This window comes from Oryctolagus cuniculus, chromosome 13 (genome assembly GCF_964237555.1).
Source record: "Oryctolagus cuniculus chromosome 13, mOryCun1.1, whole genome shotgun sequence".
In the NCBI taxonomy this organism is placed as follows: domain Eukaryota; kingdom Metazoa; phylum Chordata; class Mammalia; order Lagomorpha; family Leporidae; genus Oryctolagus; species Oryctolagus cuniculus.
In genome coordinates, this window is record NC_091444.1 from 53674600 (window position 1) to 53691906 (window position 17307).

At 42.7% G+C, this 17307-nt stretch overlaps 1 long non-coding RNA gene across 1 annotated transcript; it reads right to left on the minus strand.

Annotated features, from left to right (window-relative positions):
- Positions 1-12774: 12774 nt before the first annotated feature.
- On the minus strand, positions 12775-17296 carry LOC103350932 (uncharacterized). The gene is made up of 2 exons (XR_011381513.1): positions 17219-17296; positions 12775-13312 (listed from the first exon to the last, which is right to left on the minus strand). It is a non-coding gene; the product is annotated as an uncharacterized lncRNA (long non-coding RNA).
- Between the last annotated feature and the right edge of the window lie 11 nt (positions 17297-17307).

Below are 17307 nucleotides of genomic sequence, written 5' to 3' on the forward strand. Positions count from 1 at the left end.
TATGCTTATTCTGTTGAGTAAACCTTTTTCAAAATCCATGTTTTTTATAATAATACACATTTCCATACTATATACAAAAGTATATAAAAATATGAAGTATGAGCAAAAGATTTGAAACTCTTAGAAGAAAAGATAGTAGTAAGTATTCATGACTTTGTGTTGGCAATGGACTCTTACATTTGACATTAATAGATAAGCAATTTAAAAAGATAAATTGGACTTCATCAAAATTTAAAACTTTTGAGCATCAAAGGACATTATCAAGAAAATAAAAATACAGTCCACAGAATGGGAGAAAATATTTTTCAGTCATGTATCTGACCAGAGCTTAATATCTGAAATATTTAAAGAACGCCTGAAATTCAACAACATAAAGAAAAACAACTGAATTAAAAAATGACTGGAGGACCTGAATAGACATGTCTCTAATGAAGTTACACAAATGGCCAATAAGCAACAGAGAAGAGACCTGTCATCCTTAATCATTAGAGAAGTGAAAATTGCAATGAGGGGTGAGTTAGGCTTACTATCTAAAACACCTTTTGGAATGCCTGCATCCCATATTGGAGTACCTGGATTCCTTTCCCCTCCCACTCCCAATTCCTGCTTCCTGCTAATGTGCAACCTGGGAAGCAGCAGTAATGACACCTATTGGATTCCTGCCACCCATGTGGGAGACCTGCATTGAGTTCTTTGCTCCAGGCTTCAGCCTGGCCCAACCCCAGTTATTATGGGCATTTGGAAAATAAACCAGTGAATGGGAAATCTTTCTCTCCCTCCCTCTCTCTCTCTCTCCCCTTTTCAAATAAATAAAGATTTCTTTAAAATCAATGAAATATCATTTCATACTTACTAAGATGACTGTAATAATGATCTTTTATAAATGCCAAATAACAAATGTTGGTGAATATTAGAACACTCATACATGGCTGGTCAAATATAAAATGATCCAATCATTGTGGAGAAACTTTAAAAATTTTCTCAAAAAAGCCAAACAGAAATATGACAAAGAAATTCCAATTCTAGATAGATAACCCAAAATAACTGAAAAAAGAAATCAAACAGATTCTTTTATATCAATGTTCACCACAACATTATTCACAGTAGCCAAAATGTGAAAACAACCTAAGTATCCATCAACTGATAAATGGATGAGTGGAATGTGATAGATAAATACAACGGAATAGTATTTGGACATAAAAAGAAATGAAGTTCTGAAACATGTTATGCCATGGTTTAGAAATAGTTTGTGTTTCCCCCGGAGTTTCATGTATTGGAAAAGCTTGGTTCCCAAGTGGTGATGTGAAGATAGTGGCATCTTTAAGAGGTGGGGCCTACATAAGACTGTTAAGTCACTGAGGGCATGCCCTTGGAAAAGGATGACAATGGTTTTCATGGAACCCAGATCTTTCTATGGCTTCCTGTCTCACCATGGGATCACTGTCCCATCAGCTCCCATTATGGTTCCATTGCAATGAGGCTCTTGCCAGAGGCAGAACCAATGGGGCAGCATGATCTTGGAATTTCAATCTCCAAAATAGGAAGCTGAGTGAACCTCTTTTGTTTATAAAGTACCTGGCCTTGGGTATATTATTATATTAACAAGAAATGGACTAGTACATGCCACAACCTGGGTGTACCTTGAGAACATGCAAAGTAAATTAAGACATACTATCTGATCCCACACATACGATGTACCTAGAATATGAGACACCCATGGACTTTCTGTCATAGGAAGAAAACTATTGCTTCATAGATGAAGAGTTCACTTTGGAGGGAAAGTTTTGAAAACATAATAGTAATGGTTACATAACAAGTGTGAATGTAATTAAGGCCACTGAACTATGCACTTCAAAAATGATTAAAATGCCAGACTTCTGTTTTGTCTGTCTTACTACAATTATTTTTAAAAATGGCTTATTTGCAGAGACAGATTAAAAAATTGAGTGTGGGGACCGGTGCTGTGGCATAGCAGGTAAAGCCACTGCCTGCAGTGCCAGCATCCCATATGGGAGCTGGTTCAAGTCCTGGCTGCTCCTCTTCCAATCCAGCTCTCTGCTATGGCCTGGAAAAGCAGTAGAAGATGGCCTGCACCCACATGGTAGATCCGGAAGAAGCTCCTGGTTCCTGGCTTTGGATTGACACAGCTCCAGCCGTTATGGTCAACTGGGGGTGGGGTGGGGGAATGAACCAGCGAATGGAGGACCTCTCTCTGCCTCTCCTTCTCTCTGTGTAACTCTGACATTAAATTAAATAAATCTTTAAAAAAAAAAAGAAATTGATCATGATAAGTTCATTGATGGTTTTACATACAAGAATAAGTGAAGTGGGGAAAGAATTAACTAATGACCTGAAAAGAAAGACACCAAGCAAGCCTGATTAGGCATTTTTCAGGTAAATAACATGCAAGAAGGGAACTAGAATCAGAGAAAATATCATGCAAAAAATCAGTAGATAAGACATGGTAAGTAAAGAGTTAAAAGTTGTGGGCTGATGCTGTGGTGTACTGGGCTAAGCCTCTGCCTGTGGCACCAGAATCCTATATAGGCACCGGTTCATGTCCGGCTGCTCCTCTTCTGATCAAGCTCTCTGCTGTGGCCTGGGAAAGCAGTGGAAATGTTTGGGCCCCTGCAAGCATGTGGGAGACCTGGAAGAAGCTCCTGGCTCCTGACTTCGGATCAGCTCAGCTCCAGCTGTGGGGGCCCTCTGGGGAGTGAACCAGATGACAAAAGACTCCTCTCTCTCTTTCTCTCTCTCTCTCTTTCTCTCTCTCTCTTTCTCTCTCTCTCTCTCTTTCTCTCTCTGCCTCTCCCTGTAACTCTACCTCTTAAATAAATAAATAAAATCTTTATAAAAAATAGTTAAAAGTGGTGACAGGGGCCAGTGTTGTGGTGCAGTGAGCTAAGCTGCTGCTTGTGACACCAGCATCCCATAAACAGAGTGCCAGTTTGAGTCTTAGATAATCCATTTCTGATCCAGCTTCTTGCTCATGTGCCTGGGAAGGCAAAGAAAGATGGCCCAAGTACTTGGGCCTCCGCCACTCATGTGGGAGATCAAGACAGAGTTCCTGGCTCCTGGCCTCAGCCTGGCCCAGACCTGACTGTTGTGGCCATTTGGGAAGCGAACCAGCAGATAGAAGATCACTCTTGCTCTGTCTCTCTTTCTCTCCCTCTATTCCATAACTTTTTCAAATAAATGAATAAATAAATCTTTAAAAATAAGAAAAATGGTGACATGCAAGATGGCTTTTACATACATCTTAAATGTATTTAAGCCAATACTTTATTTATTTATTTATTTGACAGATAGAGTTAGATAGTGAGAGAGAGACAGAGAGAAAGGTCTTCCTTCCATTGGTTCACCCCCCAAATGGCTGCTTCACCGGCGCGCTATGCCGATCTGAAGCCAGGAGCCAGGTGCTTCTCCTGGTCTCCCATGCGAGTGCAGGGCCCAAGCACTTGGGCCATCCTCCACTGCTTTCCTGGGCCATAGCAGAGAGCTGGACTGGAAGAGGAGCAACCAGGACTAGAACCTGGCGCCCACATGGAATGCCGGCGCTGTAGGCGGAGGATTAACCAAGTGAGCCATGGCGCCGGCCCCAAGCCAATACTTTTAACTGGGAGATTTTATGTGAAAATATGAATTTCTGTCTTCCCATGGAGGAGTTCCCTTGAAAGAAGCTTCCAGCAATATTAATTTGACAGCAAAATATGAATTTCCCAGCAAAAATCTGCTGAACCTTGGTGGTGTCTGTAGCCGTCAGCTAGAGCATTCACAGAATACCTGCCTGTGCATTTGCACTGGGCTTGGCTCATTTCCATTACTTACCTGGTGCTACATTCTGAATGTTTCTTGCCCCCTAAAATTCACATGCTGAGCCCTTAACCCTCCAAATGACAGTGTTAAGAGATGGAGGCTTTTAGGAGGCCATCAAATCCTAAGGGCAGAGCCTTCATGAAGGGTGTTCTTATAAAAAAAGGCCCCAGAGAGGTCCCTTGTCCCTTCCTTCATGTGAGGACATAGCAAGAAGGTGCCATGCGCCTTCACCAGCCCCCAAATCTGCTGGCACATTGATCTTGGACTCCTCAGCCTCCAAATCTGTGAGAAAGAAAATTCTGTTGTTTATAAGTCACCAGGTTTGTGATGCTTTTTATAGCAGTCTGAACAAACTAAGACATCTGAGCTCTGTGGTCTTTGATATTGGTACCTCCCCCTGAAAATGGAGTTTTGATGTACAAGTACATAAACTAGATACCTAGATAGATGATGATGAAGATGATAGATAGATGCTGAGCTAGATGGATAGATGAAATATGATATGGATATGATAGATATAGATAGATAATAAAAATGGAAGCATATATAGAAAAACACACAAACAATGCATAAATTATTCATGGAGAAACAGGTTGGGCCCAGATCATGAGCACACTTTTAAACACCCACCTGTTTCTGACTGATATATAAACTAATTGCAATAAAAAGAAGTACAGAACCAACATCCCCTGGGGCATTGTCTCCTTTACAAAGCACCATGCTGGAACTCTTGAGGGAGCAGGCAGCAGACATCAAAATATTTCACCAAGAGCAGGGTCAGAGGGGATCATATACCATCACTGCTCGTGGAGGCAGGCTGGCCCTGGAATCCCATCTGGGACCATGCATGGGCTCCACTGTTCACATAAGGAGTTAATGGATAGAGAGCAGGGCTGCTTTCAAGAGAGATTGGACCAGATAAATCATGCAAGCAACAACACAAATAGCAAAGAGTCAATAAGAAGGGCATTTCAATTCCCTGGCCAAGGTCTGACAGAAAGAGGTTAGTGTGAATTTCTGATGAAAAGCCAGCCAGCAGGAAAGCCAAAAGTAAAAATAGAAATTCTTTTAACTTTTATGGGAACTTGGAAATGTATACTATATGCATGATTGTATTAACATTAGAATTAATAATAGATGTTTGCAGGAAACACTATATATTTCCAAACAGTTCAACCATAGGGAATCTTAAGACTCTTTCATGCCATTGCCAGGTTATTTTGTACTTCACTTAAAATGAAAAAATCAATTCTAAAACTTTCGAGTACATTAAAAAGTTGCGTTAAGGACTCAACACATTTAGCATTTACCAGTACAGCTATACCACTCTGTAATGGTCATGTATGCATCTGGGAATTTTTCAAAGCATTTAATATTGAAAACTAAAACTTCAAGTGATTCTTCATCATGAATTTTTCCATAACTCATTACCAATTAAAATCAACATTCAAAACAGTTACAGCTTTGCAACAATAGCAAATTATGATCAGAAATTATGATCCCATTGTTTATCCTTTCTGCCTCTGAACACCTCTCTGGGTGGGGGGATAGAGAGGATTCTTGAGAGCTACTTTTGGGGTACATATCCACACCTCTTTTACCACCTTGGCCACTGGAAAATCACAAAAGAGCTGTTCTTTTGATACACAGCTTACCATCTCCAGAAAGCCCTACTTGAGAGTAATTGGAAAGAGCCATACCTGAAACTCATATAGCTCATTAATTTATTTAACCAGAATTGGCTTAAATAACTAGTTACTTAGTATGCTCCTGGAAAAATGGGACATGGGCCAGCTCTTAGTCAGCTGTCCTAGTCAATTCGAACTGCTATACAAACATAGACTAAGTGGCTTATAAACACCAGAAATCCACTTCTCATAGTTCTAAAGTCCAAGTTCAGGCCAGCACCAAGGCTCACTTGGCTAATCCTCTGCCTGCGGTGCTGGCACACCGGGTTCTAGTCCCAGTTGGGGTGCCAGATGCTGTCCCGGTTGCTCCTCTTCCAGTCTAGCTCTCTGCTGTGGCCTGGGAAAGCAGTGGAGGGTGGCCCAAGTGCTTGGGCCCTGCACCCACATGGGAGACTAGGAGGAAGCACCTGGCTCCTGGCTTTGGATCGACACAGTGCACTGGCCGTAGCGGCCATTGGAGGGGGGAGGGTGTGAACCAACGGAAGAAAGACCTTTCTCTCTGTCTCTCTGTCTCTCTGTCTCTCTCTCTCACTGTCTAACTCTGCCTGTCAAAAAAAAAAAAAAATCCAAGTTCAGGGTGCTACATGGTCTGGTTTTGGTGAGGGCCCTCTTTCGATTTACAGATGGCTGTCTTCTCATGTCCACACATGGCATGGGGGAAGGCACCAAGGGGTTCTCTGAAGTTTCTTTTTTGAGAAAACTCATCCTATTCAAAAAATCTCCAGCTTCAGGACAGAATCACCTCCAAAAGGCCTCTTCTCTGCTTATTTTACTTTATCATTTTTTTAAAGATGTATTGATTTCTTTGAAAGTCAGAGTTGCACAGAAATATCCCATCTGCTCGTTCACTCTCCAAATAGCCACAAAGGCCCGGGGCTGAGCCAGACTAAAGCCATGAGCCATGAGTCTCTTCCAGGTCTCCTATGTGGGTGCAGGGGCCCAAGGACTTGGACTAGCTTCTGTTGCTTTTCCAAGCACATTAGTAGGGAGCTGAATTGGAAGTGAAGCAGCCGGGACTCAAACCAGCACACATATGGAATGCATATGTTGCAGGCTATGGCTTTACCTGCTACGCCACAGCACCAGCCCCATGACCTCTTCTGTTAACACCATTACCTGGGGGATTAGAACTTCAATATGTGAATTTTGGTGGACGCAAACATTCAGAGCATTATATCAGTTATGATCACAATCATGCTGCATTAGAAAATCACCTTGCAGTCAAGAACAAGCTCATGTTCCACCGGCCTGCAGGTGATTACACTGTGTCAAGGACAACTGAATGGATGTGCTGCTGATGAGGGTCTACCTGGGCTGGGCACCAGGCTGAAGGTTGGGCTCAGGTCTGTCTACATGTTTGTCCTGAAGCCAAGGATAAAACAGCAGCAGCTACAGAGGATGCTAGTTTTGTGACAGATCATCTGTGGCCAAGAAACATGCCAAACCATCCAAGCACACATGAAGCTCTCTGCACACATATGGCATTAGCCAAAGTGAATGGTGGACACACCCAAAGTCAGTGTCCTGGGGAAATAAATCCTTTGTGGGCAGGGGAGGTGAGGAAGTATGTGCTGAACAATATACCAATATATCCTTTATATACCAATATATACCTTTTGAAGTGCAAAAGGAGGAGAGGCAGAGTAGGGGTCTAGACTGACAATGATAAGAGGATTCTGGGTAGGTGAGGGACAGCAGAAAGGTGTTTAATGTCAGAGGAGGCTTACTTAAGCCAAGAGCGCTCTTTGGATAACTAACACTGTCACATAGAAACACAGTCACTCATGCATGTTATCTAATAGCCACACTGCTATCCAATGAAACCCACTTATGCAGAATAAATTGCTCTATTCAGAAGCTTGGTTTTAGAGGCCACTGGAAGAGTCACGATTCCCAGGTTATAGCACTAGGCCTGGCTTCTTGCTTAAATTCCAGTCATGAGTGCAGTGGCCTACCATTCTCATATAATAGGTATCTCAAACTAATCTATGCACACACACTCTTTCCATTTCCTCCTTACCCTCTCATTCTCACATCCTGCCCATCTTAGAAAAATGCAACCCTATGCTTGTAGCTGCCCAGTCTAAAGGTTTTCAGAAAATGGAGCTTCCTGAAAATTAAGGCAATCAGCACAGCAAGGGGCTGGTGAACACTGCTGAAGAAACTGCTCTGCTAATGGACCTCTCAAAACAGGCAAGAGGGAGGGACAGAAAAGGGAAGAAAGAAATCAGAATCCAGTCCTGCAGATGCTGGAGGTGCGCTCAAAGGGGACAAGAGCAACCTAGATACCCATGTCAGATCCTTCCCTCTATGACAGCTTTTAATGCTGTGTCATGAAATATTTATCTACAAACCAAACACTGTATTTAGATCCAGTCCATGCAAACACTGTCTCCTAGGTTACTGTTTGATTTTCTCCTAGAAGAGGCCCCTGTTTGTGAAGATAGAACAGGAAACACGCTTCTTTCTCAGTAAGAGAAAATGAATGAAAATAATGGACCTTCAACACTTCTGAGAATTAAATTCTGTGTCCTAGAAACCATTGCTAATTAAACAGCCACTTCTAACTCACTGCATACCTTTGAGTAGAAGACCTGACACTTTGCCTCAGATTTCATCATTTGCATGCTCTATGGCCTATTCTTTGGTGTCAATTTTGTCTCTAGGCATTGGCATAGTTGAGGTTATTTTTTGAAAAGGATGTGAGTAATAAAAGCTTCTTATACCGAGGTACATGCACAGATGAGTTGACCACTATAGTAACCTAATAAATTTGTAGAAGTCCTAATAGGCACAAGAGCTCAGGTTTTTTAAAACTCTGACATTATTTTGTAGTGTTTTACAGTTCAGAGGGCACCTTGTCACACTGTTATTTCATTTAGTCCATACAGCAGTCCTGGGAGAAGCTAATTTTATTCAGGCTTTGAAGATGAAGTTCCAGAGAAATGAACTAACATGCTCAAGGCCACAAGCCGATACACAGCAAAGCCAAAAAGTGAACACAGGGTAGCTCAGCTCTTCCTTCAATCCATCCCAACTTTTGCCATCTCCTCCTGCCTGGGCAACCTTTCTTAAAGGAGGGCCAAGGCTGTCTTCACCCATGAGAATTAAACAACAATAAACAACACTGGGAAGCATTCCCCCCTCCCCATTTCAAGAACTTAGAGAACAGAGACCAAGCCTGCTAAGAGGATGCACCCAGAACCACGAGTCATCTCAGGATTCCCAAGGCCAGGCCAGCGCCAGGACCAGGGCCTGAGGGAAGAGATGAGAACATGTCGCCCCCGGATGTGCTGCTCTACCATCTTGACTACTTGGAGCTAAAGGCATTTGAAAAACAGCAGATGCAAAAAGATCACTCTGACCCTCCTCTGTTTCTTAAACCGGGAGACACCACTTCCATGCGGCAATGTCCCCTACACCAGAAGGAAAGTGTCACTTTCAGCACAGAGGACAGGAAATTGAGGCGGAAAGAAGTCCGTGCAGACATGGCTAAAATAACCCATGTGCCTTCAGCACCCCCATGTTCAGGTAACTTTTCACAACTCACTCCTTTTTGTCCAATCCAGAAGGTAAGTGTTGAGTTCTATGTCTTTGGGTCTTCATTTCCTTATGTTAAACTTGTGTTAAGTAACGTTGCATGCTTTCCTCCTTTGGATCTATGTCTATTTCATTCTCAGGTCCAACCGAAAACCCCTACAAGGACAGAGGTAAAATTTTGCCTCTCCTGCATGGGTGAAGATAGTGGGGGCAAAAGCCCAGTGTAGACCATAAGAGGTGCACAATTTGCAAAGTTGTACACACAGGTGTTTAATAAACCCACAAAGGCATGTACTGGTATACGGGAATACAAGGATGCTTCAAAAAATTCATGGGGAAAATGGAATTAAAAGATAAGTTTGGGGGCTGGTGCTGAGGCACAGTAGGTTAATCCTCTGCCTGCAGTGCTGGCATCCCATATGGGTGCTGGTTCTAGTCCTGGCTGCTCTTCTTCCCATCCAGTTCTCTGCTATGGCCTGGGGAAGCAGTGGAAGATGGACCAAATGCTTGGGCCCCTGCACCTGCATGGGAGACCCAGAAGAAGCTCCTGACTCCGGGCTTCAGATTGGCTTAACTCCAGGCATTGTGGCCATTTGGGGAGTGAACCAGTGGATGGAAGACCTTTCACTCTGTCTGTAACTCTACCTCTCAAATAAATAAATAAAAACTTAAAAAAAAAAAAAGATAAGTTTGGGCAGGCATTTGGCACAACAGTGAAGAAGCTGTTTGGAATGCCCACATCTCGTGCTGGATTGCCTAGGTTTGAGTCCCAGAACTGCTCCCAATCCAGCTTCCTAAGGTGTACCCTGTGAAGCAGCCAACAATGGTTCAAGTACCTGGATATCTGCCACCTACATAGGAGTGGACACAGGAAAAGGACATTTTAGAGAAGAATGCAAAGAAAAACAACAAGAGCAGCTGCTCACACATTGCCAGAAGAAATCCCAAGGTGATGTTTGAAAACCTGGGGTGTTTTCACCAAGAACTGGGTACCCATTCTAAAGCAGTAAGTTAAACAATGTAAATGCCTGCTATGATTCAGTGCTGTTCTCAGATTTTTGCAAAAAACAACAAAACGAACTTCAGAGATTTTCACAAATATAATAGAAATATGATTGATTTTCAGATAGAGTTATTCCAGTGGAACTTTTTTGGCTGCAGAGACATTTGGAAGTTGCTAGAATTTTTAGCACCCCCAAAATACAGACAGTATTGCAATTTCCAGAATTTTTCATGACAATCTACAATCACATGAAAGTATTTTTAAAAAGTAAAGTTAGTGTTTTTGATCAACTGTGGTTGAATGTCCCAACCAAGTAGAAACTGGCTTAGACTGACTGGAATAATTTCAAGCAATCACTGTAAATGAAGCTAAGTTCTAATTAAAATAGAGACTCCATTAAAATAGAGAGTGTTCTAATTAAAATAGAGACTCCATTAAAATAGAGACTGTTACTTGTGAATCCTAAATGCCACTGAATGCTATGAAAATAAAATAGAATGACACAGAAAAAACTGAAAACAAATGACTGAAAAAAGATACATCAAGGAAGTGCTACGGAAAAGAAAGTAAATGAGGTAATATTAATAGTAATGAAATTCAAGACGAGAAATATTAAATGAGTGAACAAGGAACCTATTCTGAGGGACCATATAGTTTTCTCTACCTAATAAGATGACTGTGAACTATTACAACTGTTAGAAATATAAAGCAAGAGCTGGCGCCACGGCTCAATAGGCTAATCCTCCGCCTAGCGGCACTGGCACACCGTGTTCTAGTCCTGGTCGGGGCGCCGGATTCTGTCCTGGTGGCCCCTCTTCCAGGCCAGCTCTCTGCTATGGCCAGGGAGTGCAGTGGAGGATGGCCCAAGTGCTTGGACCCTGCACCCCATGGGAGACCAGGATTAGCACCTGGCTCCTGCCTTCGGATCAGCCGCGGTGGCCATTGGAGGGCAAACCAACGGCAAAAGGAAGACCTTTCTCTCTGTCTGTCTCTCTCTCTCTCTGTCCACTCTGCCTGTAAAAAAAATAAAAATAAAAATAAAAATAAAGAAATAAATGAAAACACATTTTAATATACCCCTATCAGTAATCAACAAATAATTTAATAATTACCATCACAACAAAAATGTGTTTTGAGTGAATAACATGATATAAGCTTAGCTATATATAGATGGATGAGTGAATACATAGATACACACTTACATAAATAATTCATAACTAGCTAGGTAGATAGATACCTAGAGACACAGATACCATTTATAGTAGAAGACAGGTAGACAGATCGACAAAAGACAGATAGATAAAAGAGATGATAGAGACAGATGATAGAAACTCATGTATAGTAGATAGAAACTCATAGACAGTAAATAAGGCAGGCATTTTTAGGCAAAAATCCATCACCTTGCTAAAATTCCTGCTAAGTTAGTCTCAGACGTTTACAAGACAGACAAAATGCCTCTTACATAAATCAGTATGATTTAAGAAGCTATCAGAGGAACTGTATTTTGTTGGTGTTATTTAAGGCAACTTTTATTAAGTGATTAAACATTCCAGGTGTTAAAACTTGAAGTGAAGTCAGCATCACTCTGAAGCAGTTCTTCGAGCCGGTGCACTCCAAAGCCAGGAGCCAGGTGCTCCCTCCTTTCCTCCTGGTTTCCCATGCAGGTGCAGAGCCCAAGCACTTGGGCCATCCTCCACTGCTCTCCCAGGCCACAGCAGAGAGCTGGACTGGAAGAGGAGCAACTGGGACAGAATCTGGTGCCCCAACGGGGACTAGAACCCAGCGTGCCGGCGCCTCAGGCAGAGGATTAGCCTAGTGAGCCGCAGCGCCGGCCCCCCTACCTCTTCTTAACAGGTGCCTGAGCACATATAATAGTTTTATTGAGGAAGCTGAGGCTTTTCCCTTAAATGTGTATGTGTGTATGTATACGTATCTCTATGCAGATCTCCATGACGTTTGTCTGGCTTGAGAGGCAAAACTTGGAAAACGTGACAATAAGGAATAAAGGTATTGAACGAGAAATACAAAAAGGAACAGCTTAGGAAGAGAAGCTGCACTGGGAGAGGGAACGCTGTGTGTTCAGTTTGGAACCTGCCAGAGTGATGGGAAGACAAACAAGCAGAGAGGTCCACTGGTGACTTGCAAAGCGAAGACTGGCACGAGCTTCTTTAAAGGACCAAATCATAGCCCTACAAGTCTTTCTAACAGACTGAAGGTGTGGCAGTGAATCAGCTCACCAAGGAAAACAGAATGCCAAGGGAGAGAGAATAGGATAGCATCTCAAAGCATCCTAAAAAGGAGGAAAAGGGCAAGGAGCCAACACAGGGATGTAAAAGAAATGCAGAAGGATCTTGGTAGCAACACTGAAGTCAACAGAATCTTGTTTGTGTCCCTGAGTAGGTGTCTGTGACAACTGCTTCGTAAAGCAGTACAGATTATAAATAAAAGCCTGTGGGAAGGGATAGAAAACAACACATCGTTTTCAGTGTTCCTGGGTCTGTCTGGCCCTGCCCCTCCTCCAGCCTGTCCCCCAGTCTCCACAGGGTGGTTTGGGAATCTACTTCGTTCAGACTGGGGGAACACCCACACAGAAACTTCCCCTGGATGGCAAGAGCCAGCACAGAATGTCTTCCTCCTCCCCATACTGACTGCTGCTCGCCCCCTCTGCTCCAAACATAGGCTAGGAGATTACACCCTCTTTGTGTCAAGACGGCACACTGGCAATCATTTTACGGCACCCACGTTCTTTTATTTACCCACAGTCTTCGGGATTTTATAAGGTGAATATGGCCTTTGCAATCGTCATCCTGGATTTCTTTGTGCTCGCCAACACCTCAACAATTCCACTCTTGTATTGTTTCTGTTGGTGAAACCAGTGCTCCCCAATTGCTGGGAAGCAAGCCTCCTTCAGTGTAAGGTGGGGAACACCACCTGCCCTCTTCCGCGGTGTTTCCCTTGTCCGTGCCTTAGGGCTCCCACAGACTGATGACTGATAGCAATTGCTTACTGCACAACCGCCTTGCAGCAGTAGAGACTCTTTTTTTTTTTTTTTTTTTTTTGACAGGCAGAGTGGACAGAGAGAGAGAGAGAGAGAGAAAGGTCTTCCTTTGCCATTGGTTCACCCTCCAATGGCCGCCGCAATCTTCACGCTGCAGCAGGCGCACCGCGCTGATCCGAAGCCAGGAGCCAGGTGCTTCTCCTGGTCTCCCATGGGGTGCAGGGCCCAAGCACTTGGGCCATCCTCCAAGCAGTAGGGACTCTTGATCTTGAAGAGCACAAAAATGCTGACGTCACTAAAAATTTAGTAACTGCACTATAAATGTTCTGCATGAACATTATATTTATCTTTCTGTGAATCGATTATATTGAAGACGAACTTTCTAAGGCTAATCATTCATTTTATTTATTTAAAATTTGTGAGATATACATTCAGACAGAAACAGGGATAAAACACACACACAGTTTGAAGAATAATGATGAAAACAAACATCCAGGTGCAGAAACAGAACATGATCCTCACTCCTGAAGCTCCGTACCCTCCTCTGGGCCCATCTCGTCTTTCTCCCCAGAAAGAACTATTTGTGATGAGCATTTCTTCGTTTTTCATTATCTTTACTACTTATGTGTGTATCCTAAATGTAGTACTGAGTTTTGCCAGTTTTTTGAACTTTATTTAAGTGGAAACACACTCTATTTATTCTTTGGTTGACTTGCTTTTTTCACCCAACACAGCAATTCAGCATGCTTTCATACACAGTGATCATTTGGGTTTTCATTCCTGTATCATGTCACAGTATGACTATAACATAAACTGTCTATTCTATTATTGACATGTTTGGGTTACATACTGGATTTAGCTATTACAAAAATGCACATGTGCAGATTCCATGGAATTGCAGAGTCATAGCAAATGTGTCTTCAATTTTACCACATGCCAGTCTCCCAAAGTGATCCATTTAAATCTAAGTTATCACCAGTATATAAGGATTCTCCTTGCTTCACCCTTGTTAAAACTTATTACTAGGGCCGGCGCTGTGGCGTAGCAGATAAAGCCTCCGTCTGCAGTACGGCATCCCATATGGGCGTCGGTTCAAGTCCTGGCTGCTCCACTTCCAATCCAGCTCTCTGCTATGGTCTGGAAAAGCAGTAGAAGATGGCCCAAGTCCTTGGGCCCCTGCACTCGTGTGGGAGACCTGGAAGAAGCTCCTGGCTCCTGGCTTCATATTGGCACAGCTCCAGCCATTACAGCCAATTGGGGAGTGAAAACTAGTGGGGAGAAGACCTCTCTCTCTCTCTCTGCCTCTCCTTCCCTCTGTGTGTAAATCTTTCAAATAATAAATCTTTTTTAAAAAACCTTATTACTGTTGGACTGTTTTCTTTGATGTGGTGGGTACCTAATAGTAGTGCACTATGATTTTTATGTTCATTTCTTTTTTTTTTTTTTTTAATGTGACAGAGTTACACAGTGAGAGAGATAGACAGAGAGAAAGGTCTTCCTTCCATTGGCTCACTCCCCAAATGGCCGCCACAGCCAGCGCTGTGCCGACCCAAAGCCAGTAGACAGGTGCTTCCTCCTGGTCTCCCATGCGAGTGCAGGGCCCAAGCACCTGGGCCATCCTCCACTGCTCTCCTGGGCCACAGCAGAGAGCTGGACTGGAAGAGGAGCAACCGGGACTAGAATCCTGCACTCATATGGGATACTGGCGCCACAGGTGGACGATTAACCGAATGAGCCACGTGCCGGCCCCTTTATGTTCATTTCTATGGTTAGGAATAAGGATATTGGTATTTTCCCATATTACTCATTTGCATTTCCTCTTTGGTGATGTGCCTATTTAAGCCATTTGTCCATTTTTAAGAATAGACTATTACTTATTGATTTGTAGATGTTCCTTATATATTCTGGGTACTAATTGTTTTATGTTTTGCTAACTTTTCCCACACTATGATCTGCCTTTTCCACTCACTTTGTGGTGTTGTTTGGTAAATAAAAGTCCTTAAATTTTTAGTTGAATTTTTTGATCTTTTCCTTTATGGCTAAAAGACTACTTGGCTCCAACCAAACTCATAAAGATGTTTTCTCAGGCAGGTAACTTATCTGAAATCCTTGGAGCTAGATTTTTATTAAGCTTATTTATTTGAGAGGCAGTGACAAAGACAGACAGCCAGACCAAGAAAGTTCCCATCTACTGGTTCACTCCCCAAATGCCTGCAACACCTAGGGCTGGGCCGGGCTGAATTGAGAGCTGGAAACTCAATCTAGGTCTCCCGTTATGTGTGGTAGAGGTTCAATTACTTGAGTCATCAGCAGTGCCTCTCAGGGCCTGCATTAGCAGGAAGCTGGAGTCAGAGTGGAACTGGGACTCAAATCTAGGTACTCTGATAAGCAACATGGGCGTTCTAACTGGCATCTTAACCACTATGCCAAATACCCACCCCAGACTTTTTCAGATATTGGAAACATACCATGGAACATTACAATATGTATTATATTTCTCAATACAGTCAAATGTTTATCAATTTTATGTCTCTCCTAAAAATTAACTTTTGGGTTTTTTTTTTTTTTTAATTTTATATATCACTTTGTGTGAGTGAATTGGTGCCAGACACAACAGAACAAAACACTGGCTTATCTACTTATTTCTGTAGTGTGAACACTCCCATCATAGGTGATTTCTAGCAAGCACCTTGAGTTATTTGATCACAGAACTGGGAAGAAGAGTGCAGAGCAGGCTCTCCCACGCCAGTGCAGGCTCCAGCACACCAATGCTTTGTTTCCCGTTTCATTAATTTCTGCTCTTATTATTTCTGTCCTACTTTCCATAGTCTTATTTTCTCTCCCTGTTTCTTAAGTCACAACCTTTCCGTCTCTTCTCTAACAACTAATTTTTCCATATAGCTATGAATGTCCCTGAGTACAACTTCAGCTGCATTCCACAGGTAGAACTTTTGTAATTTATTGTTCATTCAAAATATTTTCCTACTGGCATTAACTATGTTTTCACAGCTTACTGATTTCTAGCATAAATACATTGTAGCAAAAATAAATGTGGTGAATAATTTCGATGTTTAAAATTTGTTGAGTTGCATAGCTAAGTATGTGGTTGATTCTGGTAATGTGTCATGTTTGTTTTAAAAAATATATCCTTCAATGTTGGTTGTGTTGTTCTATATATGCTTATTATGTTTGTAAATAATATTATTCAATCTTTCTATACCTTTGTTTTTTCTTGCTTATCATAACAATTAGTAGAAAGGCTGTTAAAATCATCAATATGATGATGTATTTTTCTTTGTAATTCTAATTTCATTTCACATATATTTATCATTAGGTATATTCAAATTTAAATTTAAATCCATTTATTTTTCCAACTCAAAAATCCTCTAGGACTGTTTCCTTTCATTCCTTCTCTACCTCCCCTCAGTTATAATTAAAAGATATTATCTTTATATAAACTGACCTCAATGGCCGTAGCGTAGTAACAGTGGGGGCTTGGATAAAGCTAACGTAATCTTCCACTGGAGTCCACTGACTGTTGTGGAAATACTCCCCATACATCCCTAACCATCTCCTTGAACACACGCCTATGCGGAGTTTGGAAAGGACTACACACCAGTACGGAGCAGAGCAGTAAACTGCTGGAGAGCCATACAAGCAGGCAGAGGGCACTTAAACCCGACCAGACGCAGCAGCAGGTGGCATGTGTTAGGACCACAGCCAGCGACGGACTTCTATCCGTACTCGCTTTTCAATAGGTTCTGCTGAGGCGTGAACAAATAATGCCCTCTTGAAACACCTCAAGCAGTTTTCCTTCCTTTTAAAACTACGCCGGCGTTTGGGAGTAAAAAAGTCACAGGTGGGATCAAAACAGTACTATTTCTTTGCCCCCACGACAGTGTGTACGCCCCCGTGTGCGGGGGCGGCTCAGCTTCTCTCGGGGGACACTTCGTTCGTGACAGCCCTGCAACGCTCCGTGCACCTCTCTTACCCTCGCCCAGGCTGGCAGGGCTCGCACGCTGAGGCTTGCAGATGGTTTGGGCGAGACACGAAGATTTACACCCGCCAAAGGGGCACAATCCTTTAAAGTTGTGATAAACTGAGGGGAAGGGATACCAAGACTTTAAGGCCAAAGCGGCCCTGAGCAGTGACGGCTTCTCAACCTCCTCCTACCTTCAAGACCCAGGGACCACCTCCGTCCCGCGGCAGGCCGGAAGTCACCTCCAACTGGTACCGTCTCGGAAGCGGAAGTCCCGCCCTCC